A 25,011-nucleotide genomic window follows, 5' to 3' on the forward strand; every position below is an offset into this window, starting at 1 on the left:
TCGGTGCTATTAACATTTTGGGCTGGATAATTCTTTGTCACTGGGGCCTGTCCTGTGCACTGTAGGCTATTGTAGTATCTCTGTGCTCTACTCACTAGATGCTAGGGGGAACCCCCTGCCCCCAGAGCAGACTGTAACAACCTAAAACATCTCCATATACCAAATGTCCCTCGAGAGGCAAAGCCACCCCTAGTTAGGAATCACTGCCCTAGATATCTACCTGATTCACTCCCTCACTTAATTTAGGTCTGTACTCATATGTCACCTCTAGGGAAACTTCCTAAAAACCCAGACTGAAACAGAAACCCCATCTCTCTCCATCTTCTTTCCCTGTTTTATTTTTCCTTAACGGTATTTATCACCAGTTAACATTTTATCAGATCTTTGTTTACTGTCAGTCTTCACTCTTTTGTTCATTGCTGTAACCGTAGCACCTAGTACCTAGACAACGGGTAAATGTTTTACAATATTTGTTGATGGAAAAAGGCACCCTTTGGAAAGTTGGTAGGTAGGAAGTTCTCATTCTGGGGGAATGGAGACATGACACCAACAGAAAGGATTCACCTCTCTTCAGCTATTAAATCTGTATTGACTGTTATATACAAAATTGCAAGGTTTTAGGGAATTTTCTAATGGCACACTTTCATTCACCTTCTCTAAAAGGATGCTTGGAATGCAGAAATAAAACATTTTAAATGTATTTGTCTGCCACGTTTATGTATGCACCTTTGAGAGCTAAAATTATAGTCATTTCATGTCATCAAGAAACCATGTTCAACAGCCATTATAAACACTGATATCTGCTTTCCTTTGAGCAAAAAGCATCCTCATAATTAGAAAAGTGCTTGACTAAAGACCTGCATTTGTTCTTCACACGTGTAAGTTGATGATTTGTTTCTCAGAGGATTTTATTAGCATTGCTATATAGGTCTATCAGTTCAGTGGGTATTACCCTGAGTGTACCCCTAGTAAGTTTGTTCATGTACTGAAGTCCTTAATTATGAGATTAAATGTTTTTTTTCCTGAAAATTTGTTATATTCTTTCTGAACTCCTTAAAACAGACTGATTTCTAAGATGCTGACTTTCTTCTGGAAAGAATTGCATATATTCAAGAGAAATTCTAAGTGCCAAGAAAATTGCACATTTTGGAGAAGGAGATAAAGATATCTCCTGGCTGCTAGTAGATCCTTGTGAATGTCAGAATACTCATAAAACCTGAATCTAGCCAGCTATTACATGAAGCTCCACAACATCTCAGCTCCCAAGAATCTCTAGGGAATAACTTCTGAATACATTAAATAGAACTCTAAAAATTAAGTAATTTTACTTTCCCATCTTCCAAGTTTTCCCTGATTAGAATCTTTCTAAAGCACAAAGCACACAGAGTCTTACCAACTTCTCAGTAACTTTCCAAACCTTGTTTGTGATTTCTACAGTCTCCCTTCAACAACAGTTATTAGTTTCTACAACTAATAACTCACTTATTTGTATATTACAAATAAATACATAAATTTATTTGTATGGAGAGGGAGGTGGATTCCTCATTATTAGCCCCATAACTTATGTGAGAAGAAGTGGGGAAAAACCTACTCCTAAGGTGCTTTGTCTCTTCCTAACTCCATTATCACCAACGTCAGATATTCAACACCCCCAGAGACTTAATAGCAGACCACATTTGTCTTGATGCCTTCCCCAATGTTTGAACATAATTCTAACCACCTACAAAATGATTTTTAACGGAAAATAAGTTTGGATGTTTTATATAGTATTTGTAGGGCATATCAAATTATTCTTGTGTTTTCTTTCATAACATTTTACTTTCCCAGTTAATACATGGGCGGGCAGAGAGATGATTGACGATAGTAACCCTGCCTCTTCGAGGTTGGAGGCATAATTGCTTAGCTGAAGAATAGCTGAAGGATCCTCAAGTAAGACTCGCATTTGAAGTAACCTTTCTCTGAAGGTACTTAAAAATGATGGGAACTCTTGGGAAGTATTCTTCATCCATCTGTGCATTAGCTTGTCCTCTAGAATCAACACCATACCTCCTCTGAAAGCTGTGTTTTAAGGATTTTTTCTGAAAGGTAAAGGTTTTATTTTCCAGTTGTCTACAAGGCTAATCCCTGCAGGCACAGTCAACCTGTCCTTACTACATATGAAACCAGGCACAGTCCACAGGGAAGCTAGCATGTGTGACCAAGGCACACTATTACATGCTAGTCAAAGCAGGGCCGCTTCTTACAAATGAGTTCTCTGAAGGAATAAACAACTGACAATTCTTATATAGCTGCACGATGTACTGGCTATAAAAGTTAAACCAGTCAAAGTACCTAGCAGAAAATATCCATGCCTAGTCAACTAATAAGAATCTGTTATTTTTCTAATTATCTCTTTAAAATGTGTCTTTTCCTGTCATTTTAAGTTGACGGTCATTGGTGAGGGGAAGAGGGGAAAGGAATTCTCTCTTTTTGCTGAGAAATACTCAATAGAAGAGGTACCGCTGTTCAAGGTCACTGGCCTCATGGTCACTAACCACCGCTGAACTACATGTCTGAGGGCCTTCAGTAAATTCTGTATGCAGTGATAGCCCTGTGTGATCCCTGGGGTGATCTGATTTATCCTTATGTTAAATGTGACCTTCTCCACCATAGCAGTGTTATCCTAGGGCTGATGTCTGATAGCTACCTTTAGATCAATCATATGTAATGGTTCTGCTGAGATCTATAATAATTTTTTTAATATACTTTGATCCTTTCTTTCTCACAAAGCTCTCAGTGTTGAATCTCATAGCCACCATCACCCCTCTCATCCATGCAGCCTCTGTTCTTTTCCTCCCCCTCTGCTGTCTGTCACACACTCTCTGCTCCCATTATTTTCTTTCTTTTGTCTCAGTCATGTCTTTGTGCTTCTGTGTGCATGCTTTCAGTCTGGTCAGTCAATGGTACTATATAATCTCTAGGTTTCCAGGTCTCCCTAGCTACTATGTCACTTTAATCTGCTCAAAGTCTGGACAAAGAATCCTTGGAAGTACATATTTATCTGTCTACAACACTTCCCCCCTCTCTCCTCAAACTGGTTTGGTGCTATTCCAGATGCTTTAAGTTGTTTGTAATCTGACATCTGAGTTTCAGATAATGGATGAACTACTGCAGTTCACTTTGCCAGAGAGTAAGAGTGTTTTCTGAGATACTGGGTACACTCACGTCATTTGACAGAATGTGGAGGCAGAATTAGAAGGTAAGAGCTAATGAATAGCACCCTGGAAAACAGGCCAAAGGGCTCAAATCTCAGCAGTATATTTCTCTGCAACCTTGAACATACTATGCTGACTCACTGTTTCCTCAGAAAAGAAAACAGCGATGTTAGATCAGAAAGAGACATACACTGAGGTTCCATGGGAGAAAGGTACTTTGTAAATAACCCAGTAAATTCTGTTTATTTGCAAATGGTGGTAGAGTGAAATAGGTCAGTTTAATTCTTTGATTAACCAATACTTGCCATATGTGCAATATAGGCATTTCTAATTTTCAAAGAATAAGGATGAAATGCAATTATCAATAAAGAGATGCTGCTAAAATATTTGTCTCAAAGGTTGTTAAGAAAGAACAGTATTAACAGCAACAACAAAGCCTATTTATTTGTTCTTTTAGGATTCTAGAAAAATGGGAAATGATGCAAAGTCATCTAAATTTGAAAGTTAAACTGATGAACAATAAAGATACATAATATCCAATTCACATGATCTGAGCCCAATATATTGCTTGAGATTTTGAATTTTTAAACCTGGATTTTAAATTATTTTCTTAATTGTTCTCTACACCTTCTTCTCATCTTTCTGTGGCTAAAATCAGCTGAAGTCTATTGTAGTGATTATACTGGATGAGGCTTTCCCATAAAGGGGTCAAAGAATTAGTTTCCATGACTCACGTACATGGAAATTATATTCAAAATTTTAGTTACAAAATGGCAATGCATGCATGTATTAAGATCTAACTTAATCTTGGGATTGGGGCAGATGAAGACAATGATGACAGCTGGGTGCCTTGACACTGAAACACCACCACCACTGTACTGCACTGGTAACTGTGGCCCTTAACTGCCAGGCTTCTGGCCACTGCTTCAGAACTGAACACCTACAAATGGAGATGAGTCTCATCTATGTTCAAATACTTGGATTAACAGTTTCCACTGTAGGAATGTCTTTCTATTAGCTCATTAAAAGATGACCTATTTTCACTCCTTTTCAGCTTCTGGAACTTTAAAGTGTGGTGTCAACTTATTTCCCTTATGACTCCTGAACTTATACTGGTGCCTTGCCTTTTGAAATTTTAGAGCTGGTTTGAGGGAAGTGGGACACATCTCTCTTGACACATTTCAAGCTGTGTGAGAAAGAGGAACCCATCTCCAACAAGCTGTCGAATGGAATATTGGCAGAAAGCAGTGTAGTCCTCTGAAAAGTGTGTCTCACCAGCTCCCTTCTACCTCCACTCCATATAATATCCAAAATGCCGAGATTCCTGATGAATCTTCCTTCTGGGCATGTACTACTAACTTTATTGTTTGAAGGAGTTTTCTGAAACAGAGTTTGCTATCCTGGTGCTCAGAGTCACAGACATTCTTTTCCTTGGTTACCAGCAACAAGCTATGGGGCAGCTGAGGCTCACTATTGTCAGGGAACCTATCATAACACTATTGTCACCAAATTAGTGGGAGAGGAAGTGTGGGTAACATCTTAAACACTTGTAGATGATTCATTACCCAGTTCTAACTTCTTTAGCACGTTTATGCTGTTTCATATCTGACCTAGACTATTTTACATAATTTTTTTTATCTGAGTTCTTTACAATGCTCTCAGATGATGCTCAGTGCCCCCAAGATGCCTCTACCATCTCAGTTCCCAGACCTCTGTTGTACAGAGTAAGAGCTGAGCCTGACAAATGAGAAGAATTTGACTGCTTGAGGATTTGTATTTAAAACTCCCACTAATGGTAGAAGAGAAAGGGTATAGAAGATAGGAAGCAGAGCAGAAGAAAAGAGGAACCAGCCTGGAAATTGAGTTTTGGGGGTTTGTGGAAAATTCCCTTTTCAATGAAGGTCAAATATTGAGTACTTAGAAGAATATCAGCAAGTTCACTGACTAAGTAAAATGGATTTCAAACCTAAACAAACCTCATCACTATCTCAGTGGTTCAGAATGTTTTGTTTCCTGTTACTATCATCCTTTTCTGGATTACTCTCTCCCTGGGTTTCCACTAATGTATATATTACATTACACACTTGGAAATGGTATGTAGTAATTAATATATATAATCTATCCAATGTTATCTGATGTCAGGCAAGCCACTTCATCTTTCAGGGTCTTAATGTTTATTTAAGAGAACTCTAAAGTTTCTCCAAATTCTATTCGGCTCTATGACATGGTTCACACAAATTCCTACAGAGGCTGGGGAGGTAACATAGAGAGATGAAGCAGACTGGAGATAAACCTATAAATGATATGTTGCTAGTATCAAGAGCAACCAATATAAGAAATACTTGTCTTGATATATTGTATTTTAAAACCTCTCTGTGTGCCAAAAAAAACTGAACAAGGCTGATTTCTGGCTTTGGGGACATCCATTTGACTCTGAGAATCTACAATAATTTACCAGATACTGCAAAAGGACGTGCAGAAGATGGTAAACAAACTATTCAACCATGGAGAGGGAAGAACCCCACTAAATATGGGTGCTAACCTGAGACAATCTTGTCTGAAAATGCAAGGATGAGATATCACAGTACACACATGGATTATGAGCCCTGAATTTATTAAATGGCCCCTGAGTGTGTTCAACTACAAAATTGCAGAAGGGAGCTGCAGCTGTCCGTGGTGCTGAAGAATTCTTCATAAAGCTTGAGCCTTTTCTCAGTCTTTGGTTTGGGAATATTTTATACTAAACATATTGTGTTAAAACAAAACAAAAGAAAACAAAATCACCTCAGTGTGGCCAAGAAGAGCCAATGTATTCTTGAATCAATTCAAAAACAAACATTTAAATACAAACTCATGTCCTCAATTTCCTTTCTGTAGTTCTGAAATAATTTGTGGACGTAGGGTGGTTGGTGTGTGTGTGGTATGTGTGTGTGTATGTATGATACCTTTGAAAGCTTCTACTAGCAACACATATCTCCCTGATATTAATATTATCTTGACTTGATTCTCTAAGTTTCCAGAGGACAGTGATATAAGTTACTGTTTTAGTCCCAGTAATTCTGCTCTGGAGTGTGTAGTTCTGTGATATAGGAATGACACTTTCTGATACTTCTTCATACAAGTTTCACTCCTTGGTAATTATTTCCTTTTGTAAATTTAAGAAAAATCACTGTTGTCCCAAAGTGATGGGAATTTAAAATTCTTCATAACTCACTAAAAGGGTGGGAGTGATGAAAAGCAGCATCTAATCCAGAAATTTTCCACTATGGAAACTTTACTTTAAAAATAAAACTCACTTAGTTTATTTTTAAATCAAAACATCAATTCTGTATGTTCATAAACATCCTGAGAAAAATGATCCTGGCTGGATTTCAGTTATAGTCCCCTTTTTCCAATATAAAGATTCTGACATGTTGACCCTATATTGATCCAGGCTAGAGTAGTTTTTGTAAAAATCTTGAGTTTTTTATTTTTTTTGGAGTTAGTGATATGGCTTGACTAAAGTGACAACAATGAAATAATAAAGAGAAGAGACAAAAATATGTGTTCCAATAAAATAACCAAACACTAAAGTATTCTTCCTTCTTTCACAATGAAGGTTTAAAAAGCTTTGATCATGCAATGATAATAAATCTGAGGGAATCAGGGAAGTTAATAAAGAAATTAAATAATAAATGGAAAGAAATCTTACAAACCATTCAAATAGGAGGATTTAAAAAATATCATTTAGTCCCCATCATTTCAGACATTTAGTATCTTCCTCATCCTTATGGCTTCTTAATGAAACAATTTCATAGTTCTCCAAAATCAATCATGCTAACACAAAACAGCCTTCATTTTGAGGACATTTTCATCCAATATAACTTTATCTTTCCATCTAAAGTTTATTTTCTTTTTAAAAATGCCTGTCTGTATATTCATGGAGAAGACAATGGTAATTTTCTTTCATATAACTAAAAACAGTGGAAACTAACACAGTGGCATTACTGAGGTTTGTTGCTCTTTTTCAGATGAATAGTCCTCATTTTTTCAGCCTAATTTGGTATACTTTTTACTTTCCATTTTCTAATATAAGGTTACTTTCCATGATGCTTTTCCAAATTCCTCATATCTCACTGGTTATACAGTCCCTCCCAAGAGGAGAATGCATTCCAGAAACTACAATCAACTGCTATTATATATTTTTGTACATGCTACTTTCATGGTCTCACTTAAGTCTAAATGGAAATTATAGAGAACAATATTAAATAGTTTCATGTATAATAGTTGGTGGGTGAAAAGAGACTTATTTAGGTGAAAAGAAAAACTGGATTAGGTAATCCTGGAGCAGATGAAATCAGATATCTTCAAGAATGTTTCTTGGGAAAGTTTGATATTAGGAATTCTAGTGCAGCAATAAAAAATATGACTCCCTATAGGAGTTGATTGGGATGAGCTGGGTTGGGCACATATTTGAAACCATTTAAAATAAAAGAATATTATGACTTGTTATGTAGTAAAATGAACAAACTTCCACCTCCGTTGGTGCTATTACATCTTCAACAGGAAAGCTGTGAATAGTTGATTAATATTCAGTTTGTAGTTCTTATGAATAGCTAAAAAATGCATGATAAATCAAGATAGTCTTTAAAGAAATCATGTGGTATTTCATCAGAAAAAACAGTTAATACTAATATCAGATGCCTATTAGGTACAGGGGTCTGAATTAAGCTCCCTGGGAAGTTACAAAGGAACAGGATATTCAATCCCTATCTTCTACATACTAACTCTCCACCTGAAGAACTGAGGCAACAAAAATGCAAGTGGCAGAATTATACAAACAGAATGATAAAGAAGACTTTGATAACAATTTTTTAAAAAGACTTCCAAACAACTTTAATATACATCTATTACAGACTCTGGGTGGGAAGGACATAGGGAAGGAGAAATGTCAAAGAATTTCTAGAGCATTTGGAGGTGCTAGAATGAAGTGAAAGCCTGTATGAGAAGATAGGTTTTGAGTGACGTTGTTAAAGGCTATTTTCTTGTCCTAATAGAATCTGGAAGGTCACCTCTGAAAGTAATGAAATCCTCTCTGCACCACAATAAGATTGTTCAATTTTTAATTCAAGGAAAATCCCAAAGCAAATGGCACATAAAATACTGGGGCTTGGGGGTGGTAGTGATAAAATTATCATCAAAATTTAAAGACCTGTCAATCTAAGCAGTGCACATGAATCCATTTTATAATAAATTACTATATTGTTTTAAAATGACAGATGCCACTTTCATCATGCACATTCCTGCAGTCTAATTCAAAATAAATCTCCAAATAGCTTATGGCAATTATTTTAGGTGCTGCTTTATCTAGTAGTTATGTAATTTGCTCGGTATTTCTATTTTTGTTGCATAGATGTGAAGAAATTTTAATTTATTTCATATTTTTGCTTAAGACAAAGATAAATAAGATGCATCAAAAGAGAATGAGCCCACAGAACATCTGGCACTCTGCCCCAGTTTAAAAATGATATTTAATACAGGTGTTCCCATTCCAAACATACTATTACCTCCCACTAACTTGCAGTCAAAAATTTTTCCCATTAAACTCTACCTAAAGCTATAAACTGAGTCTTTCATCTTATCCTAGTGACTTTATCATAGATTCTCTGAAATAAGCAATTTTTGTTATATGACTTTAGGATCGATTATAGCACTAGAAGGGACCCTAAGAAATATTAGGGCTGTTACCTTGCTTTCCAGTACCGCTAAATCAGATAGAGACAGATCATTTAATGTCCTATGCAAGGAATTCTCCCAGAAAACTAATTTCAAGAGAATTTATGTTAGCAATTAATAATGGAAGTCCAGGGCCAGATTCAAAGTAAGAACAAACCATTGTAGCAAAATTCACAGTTCAAAAAGTCTTCTCTACATCATACTTAAGACCAGAAATTAACATAAAGAGTTTACTTCAACAGACACTTATTGAGAATTTAGATACTGGGTCCAGCAGAAGGTATGCCTCTGATGAGGTGAGCATTTTGCCATATTGAGTATTTGCAATTCATAAATTTACATTGGTTGAATGCATCTAACTCATGATATAAAACGATTTCTGGTGCATTGATAGTAAGGTTAATATTCAAATACAATTTCTGTCATAATCTTTTAATTTGTTATGCAGTACAATTGATACTGACACAAGTATTATACTTGGGAAAGAATGATAATTCACTTGAAGAATTTAAGAGCAAGTCTTCCAAGAAGACTTCCTTTTTGGATAACTCAGAGCCCCAAAGTTTGGAGAACACAGTCATGATTAATCTCACACACTTGGTTAAGGGCATAGCTGGTTGTTGCTCAATCAGACTTAAGGACGGATGCTACCGGGAAGAGTGGCGTTCTGACACAGCAGTATGCAATTACATCTGTTTTTCAAATATGGCACAATCTTAGCAAGTTATTGAAAAAGGTGATGTCTTCAAAGTTAAAACAACCTTGAAGGTTCAACATATATTTGAAAGACAACTGTGCATACTTTTGATCTGTAAAAGATTAACTAAGGACAGGATAAAATGTCTAAGTGACTTGACATGCATTTTGCTTTTCTTTGGGAAAGGAGTAGGGAATGGGCCCTGCCAAAAGGTAACATTATTAATACAAAGTCTGTTATATAACTTCTCTTTCATTAAAACAATGCCAAGTGGCCTTTTTTTGGTGGCACTTATAAATGGAGAACAGTGTATACCCAATCCAACTATCCCCAGATGCTCTCATTCCAAAAGAGCGACATTATTAAGATCAGAAAAATTCAGTCTTAGTTTAAAAAAGGAAATAAAAATTATTTTAACTTCTCCAATTTTTAATTCATGCACAAACTATAATTTTGGCATATTTAAAAATTTAAACATCTTGGAAACCAGTAGGGAATATTTCAAATACAAACACCAGTTGGAAAAGGTACCACTGAAGGTAAACTAAAAAACAAGACACAGTTTAGTCCTAAGTCTTATACGAACTTTAAGAGCCAGCCAAATCTCATCTTTTCTTGCAGCTTCCCTGTCTTCCCCATAGGAAGCCATCTCCTACACCCATCGCAACTCTCTCAGGCCTGGCTTGTGCCCTTCAAAATCTCTGTCTTACAATGCAGTTATATTTAGCCACTATAGAATATACCAGTGGGGTGATTTTGGACCCCAGGGGGCATTTTTGCAATATCTGGAGACACCTTTGGTTGTCTTCATGGGGGATAAGGTGGGGGGCTGTTGGCACTGAGTGGGCAGAGGCCAGGGATGCTGCTAAATATCCTATGGTGGCACAATACCCTACAACAAAGTAGTACCCAGCCCAGTATGTCAATAGTAGTCAATTTGAGAAACCCTGGAGGATGCTCTGCACATTGCCCATCTAAGTGCTTAATTTCATATTTTCTATTGTAATTACATATAACTTAATCAGCTAAAGGAGCTAATGCCAATGTAGACATGCCTCCTGCAGAAGAAGTAAATAATTTAGGTAAGAGAATTTGGCTCAACATATTATTTTTACTCTATTTTGGCTTAGGATGAAAGATGTACAAACTGTTGAATGTTTTGATAAAAGCTTTTAGATTTGAAGGTAAACTGTCTGTAAAATAGGTTATCTTCCCAGGGTTGCATTTATACATACCACAACATTTTATTATCTTTTAACAGCATTTTATTTTATGTGCACATTAATTTTTATCATTTTAAAGGAACTATACACAAGAATATGAGATGGTGTATGAATGAGATAGTATAAGTATGAAGGCCACTGTTACTGCGGTATTTCAGGGGTGAGAGTTTTGGAGAAACAGCTTACATGTACTTCTCCGTGTTCCAAAAGACACAGAACTGAATGGGTGTAGGTTCACAGAGCAGCATTAGATGTAGCTTATCTTAGAACAGTTTCTCCCTTACTCCCAGGATACACAGCAGTTGCCCACATTCTCCTCTGGGTAGAATTATGTCAGATTTGGAAAAAAAATATCCAGTTCTTACTATGCCCTGGTCTTTCATATTTAGAGTTACATGGTACTGGGGAAAAAAAACTTACGGTATTTACAAACCATAAATACAAAGTATTTACAAACACTGACATCTCTTGATTCTTGAAGCAAACTCAGTTCTAGGGAGGCCACATCCTTATGGAGGAAAGGAGGCAGAGTCGAGGGCTATGTGCCCTGCCTGATCAAGATTTCTGCCTCCAGTTTTCTAGCACCTCAAAAACCAATCTCCCTGGAGTCACCTCTTGGCAATTCTTTTCATCACGCAGACACGCATTTCACATTAAACATGGCATAGAATGACACTTCCTCTCATCAGGCAGTCTCCTTGATGCCACAGTAATATTTGAATTGCCTGAAAGAGAATATAATATAACTTCAAGAATATCTTATATCCAACTTAAAAGGTGAAAGGAGAAGGCAAAATCTAGTTCCATAAAAGATGACACAGTCTTCCTTTGTGTATCAGTGTGAGTCTGTATTAGTTGCACTTATACTGCTTGTTTATTCATTTTGTTTTGTTGTAGTATGAAAGCAAAAATAATTGCAGTGTGGTTACTGCTTCCAAACAGCAGTCTGAGGCACAGCACTCTCGCTAAAACAGGAGGTGAGATAGAAGAGACAGCTGTTAGTGGAGCTCGGAGACCTCAGCAACCTTCTCTGAACTGAATAGAGCATGAACTGTGATTGTGCTGCCTGCACAATGATTACCAAATTCTTGTTGCTAACATGGCCATTTGGCATTAAATATCCTCTAGTTGTCATACAGATGATTCACTTAAAATCATCACTGGATAGCATTGTTCACATATGGTAAACTTAGTTAAATTCATCTGCAGATTCCAACTGTTCTATGGAATATTTTTACATCCTGTAGAATTGATCTGTTTACCCTACTGTGCCACTGTGAGGTAAATCCCCCAATTTATTATTTGTACCCATTTCATTCAGCCACGTGAAAAATTTGGGTGAAGCTTTTTCACCACTAAAGAAGTGAAGATTACATCACCTAATTTATAAGGGAAGTAAAAACAGCAATTCTGTATCTGTAGGCTTTACAACTCCTGGGTTCTTCTTAAAGTAAATCTGCTGAGATTTAATGCTAGAGAGTCCTAGCTTAAGCTGGCAAAAACACTAGACATTTTTATGTGGATAGAATAAAAAAATAGGGGGATCTTTATAGAGTGACATTTTTGTCATCCCCTCAGGAAACCAAAAAAGAATGCTTCAGATACAATCCAGATTTTGAAAGTGGCCTTAAAATAACTTGCATCATATACTTAGTTCATAATCACCATTTCTTTTTTGCATTAGAGTCTGACTTTAAAATCCCCCCACCTTCTTCCTTAATTTATTTTTCTCTGTATCACTTTGCATCCTCCCACACACTACATAATTCACTTATTTATTTTGTATTCTCCCTTCTCCTCTCCAGGAGGGCAGGGAATTGGGCCACGTTCATTCCTTGAAGAAGCCTAAACACTTAGAACGATGGCTGGCAATGTAGTAGACACTTACACTTCTTTATTGGATGAATAAATATTACATCTTTCACTCTTTCTCCAGTTACTTTTTTAAGGCATTCAAGTAATTTTACTGAAAACCTTCTTCCAAAAGAAAATTTTTAAAAAATTCATTTATCCTAAATATTGAAAAAAAGACTCCATCTGAAAAACCACCCTGTGATAATTTACCTTCTGTCCTCTAAGCCAAGATCAGATCAGTTTATTTGAAAACATGGTCATTTACTATTTAAGCCAGAAGTCATAAACCAAGATCATTCCCAATTCTTTCTCAGTGGGGAAAGGGGTTGCTTACAGTCCTCATGGCTCCTCTAGAAGTTCATAAAAGGGAAAGAAGGTAGGTTAACCCTAATGGCCTAAACAGCCCTGGGAGGTCAATGTCATTAATCCTTTTCAAGTGAAATAGGGAGGCTCCAAAGAGTTCAACTGCTTGCCAGGTACAGAAGTGGGGAGCTGGAGTGGGTCAGGTGTGCTGGGCTGGGAAGCCGTGCCCTTTGTAAGCCCATCAGTCCCAGCTCAGGTCCAGAGTACAGTCCCTCCTGCTCTTTGGGAACTTAAGGCTTTCTGGAAGGCAGATGGTCTCACTTGAGTTGCTTTGTATGACTGGCATTTTTAATGAATTAGTGACAGAAAAAAAAGTTCAACTCACTCCCAGCTGAATAATTTCAAAAATATCACACTGAAAAAAAAAGGTATCTCATAAATTCAGGCAAATGGGCATTAAGGAGGCTAAGCTGGCTGTCCTTTTAATATACTGAAGATTAGCATTTTCTAGGTTTTCAAGTTGGTAATGTAGTTTCAGCTCAGAAGCCTATGCCTTTCATTAAAACTCCTTTATTCACTCTGCTTTGTTATAATGAAAAGTCTCAAGTTGTCACATGTAATGATTATAGAAAGTTTTCAATCTGGAGGAAGAAAGGCTCTTTTAGAAAAGGCAGGCACAATTTTCCAAAGCCACATACTGCATACCTCAAACCAACAAAACAAAAACAGTCAACATTTTACATCAAAAACAAGTATAGGCCTTTGATTTAGGGAATTATAGATATTGGAAGGCTCCTCAATTTTTGTATAGTCAGAGGCCTAAAGAATTCTACACTGGCTGATTTTTTTTCACTGACAAAATAATGGGTGTCTTTATCCATCCAGGCTGCTTTAACAAAATGCTACAGACTGAGTGGCTTATAAACACCAGAAATTTATTTCTCAGAGTTCTGGAGACTGGAGGACTGACATCAGGATCCCAGCACAGTCAGCTGAGGGCCCTCTTCCACAGGTCACAATGTTCACCTTGTATCTCATATGGTGGGAGGGGTGAGGGAGCTCTGTGGGGTCTCTTTCATAAAAAGCATCAATCCCATTCATGAGGGCTCTACTCTCAAGATTTAAGTACTTCCCAAAGGCCCCACCTCCTAATATCAACACCTTGGGCATTAGGGATTCAGCACATGAACTTTGAGGGAATCAAACATAGAAAATATAGCAAAGGGCATATTCAATAGCAATAGCTGTTGTTTTTATTTGTTTGAGTTGAGGCTTGGATTAAAAAGCAAAGCAGTACACCAAAAGGAGTGAATTTTACTATATGTATATTAAAAAAATAAAATAATTGCCTACCAAAAGAAGGAAAGTAAAGCATATGAGTCTAGGATTGGTCATACTTGTCTCACCTCTGGAACAACCTTACTGCCCATCACCTTGCTTTCTGCATACTATATACTCAATGAATGTTTATGGAATGAGGAGAAAGAATCTAGCATTTCAATGGGTGAAAGTCAGTTCACCTCACCCAAGTCTGCAGGTCAAGTTCGTGGACTGTTTTTGCTAGCACTTTCCGTAGCAGCTTGGCAATCTCCCTCAGTTCCTTCAAGCCTCTGACCAACTGTTACCAAAGAGGAGGTATGCAATGCAGTGAGAACTATGACCATGTTTTATCACACTCAATATAGAATGCATTTTTAGAAATGTTAAATGTGAAAATTTATCTTGAAGGTAATTTGGCAAATCTGTCAACATCTTGAATGCATGCTTTTGACACAGTAACTGCACTTATCCTATAGACAAATCACATAATTTATCTGCACACGTGTATAAAGATAGAAGGGCAAAGTTGTTAAAGCTACAATTTTGTGATTGTAGAAAACCTAAATGGGGACTAGTTAAATGAATGATGTTACAACCTTACTATGGAATGCTAGGCCATTGTTTCACAGAATGAGGTAAATCTATATGTAGCAATATGAAAATATATCCAATTTACATATTAAATGAAAAAAAACAAGTTTCATAATGTGATGTGTAAGAGTTATTTTTGTTTAAAAAATACTTGTTTATCTATATGGGTTTTTATACATTTTCTATTGCTTAAATTACTTAAAATATGGATAGATTACTTTTGTATTAAATGTTTTAAACACATTAAAAATATTGGATGCATATCTTTTCTAAGCATATGGAGTGCCTTTAAAGTTCATTTAAGAGCATTTTAAACCATCACTTCTACTCCCTTCTATACTTAAATCTTATAGCTCTTAGGTTATTTTTTACCTTTGAAAATAAAAGTTTCTGACAATATAAAAACAAGATACTTGTCTTTCAAGCACTTGATCATACTTAAAACTGCTACACTTTTCAGTCCATTTTGCTTTATAATCTATTTGTTTAAAGGCTAAGTGATATTGATTTGTTTTGAGGTACATCTTTTAAAACAAGCCAGCCCAAACTGGAATAGTACATAGGGCAGCTGATGAATCAAATTTAGCTGTTCTTCTCATTTATATATTGCCTTGATATTTAGCCACTGAATAAAGTTTAGGACGTGGTCTAGATGGTGAAAAAGATATGGATTTTAGAATCAGGTCTTTGTTGGAATCCTGTCTCTGCTCTGAGTATAGACTTCTCTGAGCTCAGGCTCTCCATCTGTAAAATTTGTGTACCTATTTACATATCTATTGTTATAGATGGAATGTTTGTGTTAGAGATATGAAAGCCCTGATTGCACAATTGTTCATGGAGAGCAAGAGGAGCATTTCAAATATGCATAACTTAATCAGGGGAATTAAATGGGGATGTAGTGTCACTGACACAGTTTCTAAAGGGCATAGTGTTGTTGAATTGAGCTGGCTATGAACCCTAGCTTTGCAACCTACACACTGTGAGTCAATTTCTTTAACTACTTGAGTATTTTCTTCCTGGTCTGTGAAATGGGTATAACAATATCTACCTTGTAGGGTTGTGAGGATTTGAGGATATGAAAGAAAATATTTGAGAGGATGTTGGCCCATTGTAGATGCTCAGAAATGATACCTATTGCCATGTTTTTTGTTTTGTTTTGTTTTGTTTTTCTGGGTGTTTAATACCAAAGGTTAAAGAGTTACTTGCTGGGTTAAGACAAAAAAGAAAAAGAAAAAAAAATTCTCTTCCTGGTAAACACTTTCTAAAATAGGAGAGGTGTAACTTCCAGAAAAATCTCTGACCAGTAGTTTGGCCCAACAGGGCACCTGGAGACCAGCACTTGAGGAAATACCAGAAATACTGGCTATTTGACAGCGTGAGCTCACCCATCCATGTGATTCCCTTAGAAGTCCTGCAAGCCCTGCTAGGAGGCTTGGGCAGGGTCCGGTAGGCATTAGTTTGTGATCCTAACCTCACAACCTGAGATTGATCTCCCCACAGTCATGCTGGCTCTTCCTCTGCAGTTACTCTGCCTGCAAATGCCATTTGTGTTTCATTTGTAGAACCCACGTCTGTACTATTTCAGGGCTGATCATGAGACAAGAGAGACTAGCTGCTAGGGTCACTTTCTATTGCAGGCCCAGCTGCCCTCCCACCTGCTGGAGAGTAGGCTGAGAGCTGAAAATGTGAAAACAATATAGCCCCAACTATTAATAAAAACCTGATTTTTTTTTCAGTTGCCATTCTGAAGAGCTAACCCATGACTTTTTTTCTTTTAATTTCAGAAATGGGCAAAAATCAGAGGGCAATAACCCTATACCACCTCAGGCCCAACTGTTACAAGGGAAGAAAACAGTGATTTCAAAAAAAATCACCCAAAGATGGAACATTCCAGATGTCTTAAGCTATGATGGGTTTTGAAAAATAGAAATAAAAAGGCTAATATGGCTCCAAGAAAACACCGGGCATCTGAGCTGCTGTCTGGATGACACCTGATCCAAGTGGCCTTTGGTTCTAAGTCTCAGCAGTGGGGGAAACAGGGCACTATAAATCCAGAGGCTCTGGATTTAGAGTTTTCTTAGATAATTTTTCAGTGCCTTTAGTGTGAAAACCCTTCTGCATTATGCGTCAGCATTGCTGACCTAAGGGTATCAGGAGTAAAGCTCTGGATTTCCTTCCGCACGACAATGTCTCACCAGCAGAATAACCTCCATGCCTTTTTGTTACAACACACTCTTCAGTCTTCCAGCTCATCAGTTCCTCACACCTTTCACCAGGTCTTGTTTCCAATGACAATCTACGAAGGAATTTTATAGAGAATGCTGCTTACTGCACACAGCATGCAGTCTAGCACAATACTCAGCACCTAGCTTGGTGCCCAGATTCGAACAGGTGTTCAGGAAATGTTGAATGAATGAAAAACATGAATAGAGGAAATCTGCTTGCTTGGTTATTTCTGGAATGATTCTAGTATCCCTCCCAAGTTTTCTCAATACAAAAATCTTCTGACTTGTGATTTGCAGAAGTTCTTCAGTGCTCTATGGGCCCCTGCTTTCCTCATTCTTAAGATTTAGTGACTGTGGTCTCTGTTGGGCACCTCTGACTTCCATTTGTGAGTAAATATATATTTATTGGGCCAAGTCCTGATGAAGAAGGTAGACAGACCCTGCCTTCATGAAGCTTACTTTCTAATAAGAGAGACAGAAAAAAAAATCTCATTTCAGGTGATAAGTCCATGAACAAAAACAAGGGAATGGAGAAGAAAGGGGTGGGGTGAGGGTATTTTAATTTGGGTGATATAGGTAAGACTCTCTGAGGAAGTGACATTTGAGCAGAGACTGGACAGAGCAGTTTGAACCATACCCAGATGTCTTTAGAATTAAAACAAATGACAACAGTAACATAAAAAAATGGAAGGGGATTAAATGGAGCTAAACTATTCTAAGGTTCTTAATAGATATTGTCTAGAAAGTAGTAAAAGTACTCTTTTATATTAGGCTTCAGTAAGTTAAGCATGCATGATGTAGCTTTACAGTTTTCAAAGATGAATAAAAAAACAGGAAGGAAACAAAATGCAGTTCAAATTAATTAAATTTAAAAAGAAACAAACAAGAGAAAAAGAGAACATAGAATTGGTAAGACATATAAAAAATAAATAAGCTGATGGATTTAAACCCCAATATATCCATAATTACATCAAACATATACTCTAATTAAAAAACAAAGATTGTAAGCAGACAACGGCAAACAAAACCCAATTACGTGCAGCTTACAAGTGACATACTTTGAAGGTCATGAAAGGATTGAGAGGGTGGAAAACTCCAAGGAAGAATTAACCAAAACAAGGCTGGTGTAGCTATATTAGAGTTAGACTAAAGCAGACTTCAAAGCCAGAAGACTTACTAGATATCAAGAGGGCCATTTCACCAGAATGAAAGGGTTATCTCAGCATAATGATATAACAATTCTCAATATGTGTTTAAGAGCACAGCTTCAAAATACATAAAGCAAAAATTAACAGGACTAAACAGAGAAATGGACAAAGCTACAAATAGGTTTTTAATGTCGGTCTCCCTGAAACTGATAGAAAGAGCAAACCAAAAAAAAAAAAATCATTATTGAACTGGCTGAAAATTTGGAGAATGTGATAAACAAGGATTCCTGCTGCATTTTCCTCTATACAGCACTGCACCCGAGGTCCTAGCCAGGCTCACTGAGTCTCATTTGGGGGTACAAGGGTAAGAAGACAAACGGAGGCTGCATTCCCTATATTGAAATATGTAAAAACTACAAATCAAAATAAGAAACTATCAAAATATATCTTATCCTTCTACCTTGACAAATATAACTTTATAATAACAAAATAAAAAAGTATAAAGCTATAATTTATATATGACTTAAAATGGCAAAATATCAAAGATGATTCAATTTAATTATTAAGGTACATGCCTGGATTGATGGGCTGGCCATGTTTGAATAAGTCATAAAAATGAAGTCATGAATAATACATTATTTTATTCATGCTACAAAATTATATTTTATTACCTTTATTTTAGCAAATTTCTCATGTTGTAGTCAAGATTTTCATATAATTGGTACTATTGGCAGTAACGATTTAAAGGATTAACAAATAAAATGCAATTGCATTCAAGGGGTATAAATGTTAATATATTTTTATGAAAAACAAATGTAAAATATTAAAAATTTTTTAAAAATACCACTTTTGTTCTAAGATATTCAAAATTATATTTTAAAACTATAGGCAAGATACAAACAAATTAGTGAATCTCCAAATTTAAATCAGAATTAAAGAAAGCCTATATTTTATATTTAACTTTTGAAAATGTAGTAAATTTTGCTAAATATTATAAATGTAAAACTTTGAATTCTACTGTTCAATGTCTGTCTATATGTCAATGAAAAGAATCAGAATGAAGCATCACATAAATTAGGTCTAGACTTAATATATGCAAATCTAAGAGAAATATAAATTGTTTCATACTGTAAAATATTCCTCAGCTGGGATGTACAACCACTGCAAAAATATTGCTAATTTATGTATAACTTGCTAATTCCCAGACCTACAAGTATAAGCACAAAAAGCAGTAAGAAAACAAGAGCCAAAATTATTAGGGAACAATACTTCATTGTACAAGGAATCTAGGAGGGTAGATTTGTGAAGTTAATTAATTTGCCTTTTACCTATGTACTTCTGCCATTCAACCTCCATTCATTGATAAGCAGTGTTTGTCCCCATTATCAACATGAGCACAACTCACTAACTGTCATGGAATCTGGATACCATCGTCTTTTGTTTCAAAAACAATGCAAGAGATGTGGGGGACCATTTTTCTGGGGGCTGGATGGTGTTAGGATAAAAGTGGACATTTAGGGTAACAAATTGTAAGTGAGAGAGGAACCCATGTTTTCTAGGTAACTTTATTATGTTCAGTATGTGTTTGTGACATGCTGGTCTAAAAACCAGTGCAATTAAGCAAGAAAAAAAATGAAAGGTATAAATAAAGATTGGAAAGGAAAAAATAAAACAGTCATTATTCACAGGTGACATGATTGCATGTACAGAAAAAAAATCAAAATTATCTTCAAATAAACTATTTGAATCAATAATTGAATTTGGCAAAACAACTACATTTCCATAAACTAGCAAAAACAGAAGACAAAAAAATAAAAAATTATTCCACTTAAAATAGCATAAATCTATAAAAACGCATATGTTTAGGAATAAGATCAATGAAAGATGTGCAAAGGTTTTCCAAAGAAAACTACATTATTTAGAGAAATTAATAAAGTCTAAATCAATGTAAAGATACAAAATGTTTCTGGAAAGAAGATTCTGTATTGCAAAGACATCATTTTCAGTCAAATTAAATAGTAGACTGAATGCAATCCTAATCAAAATCCTAACAGGTAGTTTGGAAATTGATAAGCTAATTTAAAATTTATATGGAAATGAAAAAGTCCAAGAATAACCAAGAATGATCTGAAGATGAACAAAGATCAAGAATGTACACCATTAGATGTCTCAATCCCAATTATAATATAAATAACATGGTATTCACACAATGATATACAAATAGAAAAACCATAAACACACACTTATATCATCACTTGATATATCACAAAAGTGAAACTATAGTGCAATGAGGAAATAATATTCTTTTCAATAAATTGTGTTAGGTCAGTTGTACAGCCATAATCCTGACCCATATCTCAGATCATAAACAAAGTTCAGTTGCAGGTGGATTATAGACCTATGCGTGAAAGATTTAAAAAAATACTTCTAGGATATAATGTAGGAGAATATCTTTATCATACTGGGATAAGTAGAAGTTTCCTAAACAAGACACAATAAGCACCAACTATAAGAAAAAGTCTGATAAATTGAATTACATTAGAATTGGGAACTTTTATTATCAAAGACACCATAAAGAGAATGAAAAGGCAAGCTACGATGGGAGTAGATGTCCGCAATGTTTATATCCACCAAAGGATTCATATCAAGAATATATGAGGAACTCCTATACATCACTAAGAAAAAAGACAACCCAATAAAAGCATGGAAAAGATCCTTTATAAAATATATTCAAATAGCTAAGTAAGCACCAGAAAATGTGCTCATCAAGGAAATGAAATTTAAAATGATAATGAGAGACCATGACATATCTATCAGAATGTTTAAAATGAAAAGCACAATGTCAAGTGTTGACAAGTATATGAAGCAACTTGAACTAGTGGGAGGAAAACTGGTGTAACCATTTTGAAAGACTGTTAGGCAGTATTTACTAAAGTTGGATATATGCATACTGTAAGATCCAACAATTTTTTTTTGAGATATACCCAAGAGAAATACAAACAAGTATGTACCGAAAGACATGTATAGGAGTGTTCACAGTAACACAATTTTTAATAGCCAAAAGCTGGAAACAATTATATGTCAATGGTAGAATAAATGAATAAACTGTGGTATATTCTGGCAATGAATTACCACTGAACAAGGAAAATAAATGAACTATGGCTACTTGCAACAACATGGATAAATCTTACCAATGGTGAACCAAAGAACTAAAAAACATACATACTTTATGAGTCTATATATACAAAGTTTAAAGCAAGTGATAGTGGTCACTCCTTTGAGAAGAGTGGGGAGAAGACATGGGAGAGAAGTATAAAGCAGCTCTGGGTGTTTGTAATACTCTTTCACTGTATCTAGCAGGAATTTACATGAGCATGTTGGATTTGTGGAAATTCACTGTGCTTTAATTAAACATACACTGAATTGTTCAGGAATGAAATTACATAGTTCAGTGGAAAGCTGGGGGAAACAGAGAAGGGGTGGGGGGTGATAAATAAAACGTGAGTAGCCAAATGCTTATGATTATTATACCAGGGCTATGGGTTCACAGGTGTTCATTGTATTATTCTTTGTACTTTAGGTGTATTTGAAATTTTCCATTATAAAAGGGACTCCCCAAAAGAATATACACAGAGACCTACAACAGCTTTGTGATAGTTTACTGCCCTCTCTGACTGAATCACAGTTATACTGGTTTTACTTGAAGGTAAATAAACACTGTTAAAGCTGAATGTCACTTGAGGACAATTAAGATCAGGCTACACGTCATATGCCTTGCCTGGCATCTAGAAAGCTGCTTCACTCTTCGTAAGAGTTCACAGCTTTGGTTTCTGCTGCTGCCATCAGCTAAACTTTCCTGAAAAATTCTGTGCCAGTGATTAAGCGATTGCCTTTCAGCTGCAGACTCACCTTTCAATGTTGGCTTTCTGAAGCTAGGGACAGAGCTCTGCAAAGTTGCTTTCTGATTTGCCAGCTGATCCTGAGGGTCGGCCAAAAGGGGGCACTAGAGGGAGACTGGCACCTACAGGAAGATGAAGGAAAGAAGGGACTGGCTCTTTCCTTTCACTTTCTGTGCCCTTCTTGTTTCCATTGCGTCTCATCCCAGGGGTGGTTGTCCCTTCCCTTAGCAGCAGACTTTGCCATTGTTCCAGAGCAGAGGACAGGGTGGGTGTGGGTAGGGGCTGGGCAGAGGGGTGTAGCCTGAAGTAGTTGCTGGGAAGCACTATTTCTTCAAATTTGTGTTATATCCAAGAAAGGGGAATTTGCATCCCATTATCTCTTCTTATTTGCATAATATATAAGTGTCCTAAGTTACTTGCTACATAACTTATTTAACTGCTGCTCCCCTCTAAAATATCTATGAGTAAAATTATGCTCAGATTCTAGGGTTCTGTTTATCTTGAGGCATGCTATTGCATTTCCTAATTTAAAAAGCATAGACACTTGTTACATTTTATGATCATAAACTCATCTGCTCATAGAGAACTGGTAGGTCATCTAGAGGAGAGAAGGGCCAGATGGGGGTTGATTAATCCAAAAATATATATCTCAGGTAAAGGCTGCAGCTATCAGTTGTAGCTGACTGCAGTCACATGGTAATGCAGAGCCCAGCTTGCCACATCTGATTTTTCAAAAGCAGTAAGGAATCTGGATTTCCATTTGAAATCTGATAGCCTTTAATTGTTGACTAGTTTAAAAGATTGAACAACACTGTGAGTAGGTCGACCAAATACCTCATGGACCCCAACCACACTTCTTGTTTAAGCATTCATTTGACTCTGCTTCCCATTCAAATGTTAGTTCATTCTCAAAATTCCCAAATATCTAGCCTGTTTAAGTGTTGACTCCTTTTTCAGATCCATGACTCTTTCCTTACTGAACTTCAACACTCTACTAAAGTAAAAATGCATTCGGAAGGTCACCAGGAAAGCTTCTAGTCATCGAAGAGCCTAGAATACTTGTGCACCTGTGACATCCCTAACAGTGGTTCTCAAAGAGATCCCAAGAGGAGCAATATCAGAAAGACCTGGGAACCTTCTAGAAATGCATCTCATACCTCTCCTAAGACTTAGTGTGGGGAAGTTGGGGTTCCTATAGCCACGATCCTCACTGAACTTAAACCACTTGATGTAACTGGTCTGTTGCTAGGCTACTAGCTATTCCACACCAGTAGGCAATAAGCTATTATCGCACTATATAGAGAGCTCGGCCCAATGCTCTGGGCGGAGGCAGAGATGCTAGTGCTCCATCTACCGCAGGGACAACAAGCTGGGTAATAAACCCTTTCACTCCAAGAACGTTCTGCTGTCATTTCTTTGGTCACATTGAATCCACAGTGAACTTGCCCAGGGCTGAAACCCACTGGCAAGACACTTACTAACTCAGAAATGGTGGAGGTGGATCCAACAATTTTTGTGTTAACAAGCTTTCCAAATTCTGATGCCTGCAGGTTTGAGGACCACTACCCTAAAATATACCTGGTTCTGTTCTAAGTCCAGGGAGGGCAAGGAGTTCTGCCTGGGGGAAATTAGTTTACCTCTCTGTAGCTTGCCCTACAACTTCAGCCTTCTATGATGTGAAAATTAAGAAGAAAACCTCACTAAATTGGAGTCAGGAGGCTAGTAGGGAGAGCTCTCAGTCCCTATCACTCCTTGTCAACTGCAAGTGGATAATGCTTTAGCTACTACTACCCCAGTAAGAGGGAGAAATATTTAACTCCTTTCCACCCCAGTAACAGCCCAGCCAATGAGAGGCTGTCACAAGTCAGCCAATGCTAAGCTACTATACTTTGAGCTCCCAGTTTACCCCAATGCACTTTTTGTTTATAAGAGCCCCTCCCAACTTTTCCTTTCCTCTATAAAGGAGCAGTCCTCTCTGTTCTTGGGACTTGCAGTAGCTTGCTGGTCCTGGATTGTAATTCTCTACTATTCCCAAATAAACCCATTTTTGCTGGTACAATAACTGACAGTTTTATTTTTAAGGTTCACAACATGCTGGAGAAGGCCTTTGCATTGATGTAGCATTTTTTATTAAAGGTTTTTCATATTTTATCTAATTCTGCATGTAAGAATCTCTACATGTTAGGGAAAGCAAGCCAAGGAACTTATCATCCCTATCTTCTAAATGTGAAACCTGGCAAGAGTTTAAGTGACTTTCTTAAAATTTTAGTTACTAAAGTGTCAGAGTTAAGGATATTAATTTGGTTTCCTGATATAAATCACAGCCTCTTCTTTCTTTCTGTATTTTAGATAGCATTTTTCTTCTATTCCTAAGAGTCAACTATATTAGTTGCAAAAAGCTGGAGTGTACATAAAGGACTACAGAAGAAAGTAAAATTCCACTAGAAATCCCACCATTCATTGTGTGTGTTTTTTATTTGCATCTAATTTTGTTTTTGTTTTTTTGCCACATGATTTAGAGCTATTATGTTAAAAAAAAAAAAAAGGAAGCTCTAGCCATCCATTGGCACATGGGGTGTTAATAGGGGAAAGTTCACCTGCGTGGAAAGGTGAAAAGAGATTTCAGGATATAAAACTGACTTGCATCTGATTCCTATAGGGTGTATTTGCCTGTGAAGTGACCCATTCAGCTGTACTGAGGTGGAGTTATAGACCATGGCCTGATTATTGGGAGAGCTCCCAGAAGCTGCTCAGCAACCCACAGGTGAGGTGGGGATGGGAGTGGGGCTGGTTCCTGGTACAACTCCTGCGCTAGATTAGGGCTGCTTTTGTTTTCTTCTGG

At 36.7% G+C, this 25,011-nt stretch overlaps 1 protein-coding gene and 1 long non-coding RNA gene across 4 annotated transcripts in view; one reads left to right on the forward strand and one right to left on the reverse strand.

The window, feature by feature from the left end:
* The window catches only part of LOC130682996 (uncharacterized), a 206,230-nt gene extending 189,314 nt beyond the window's left edge, over positions 1-16,916 (forward strand). The window contains exon 3 of the long non-coding RNA XR_008996533.1: positions 16,682-16,916. This is a non-coding gene — a long non-coding RNA (uncharacterized LOC130682996). The remainder of the gene's footprint in view (positions 1-16,681) is intronic.
* SLC24A2 (solute carrier family 24 member 2) overlaps positions 1-25,011 on the reverse strand; it is a 207,840-nt gene that overhangs the window by 151,324 nt on the left and 31,505 nt on the right. The gene's annotated exons all lie outside the window — the stretch shown is intronic.

The sequence above is a fragment of the Manis pentadactyla genome, chromosome 3 (assembly GCF_030020395.1).
Source record: "Manis pentadactyla isolate mManPen7 chromosome 3, mManPen7.hap1, whole genome shotgun sequence".
Classification (NCBI taxonomy): domain Eukaryota; kingdom Metazoa; phylum Chordata; class Mammalia; order Pholidota; family Manidae; genus Manis; species Manis pentadactyla.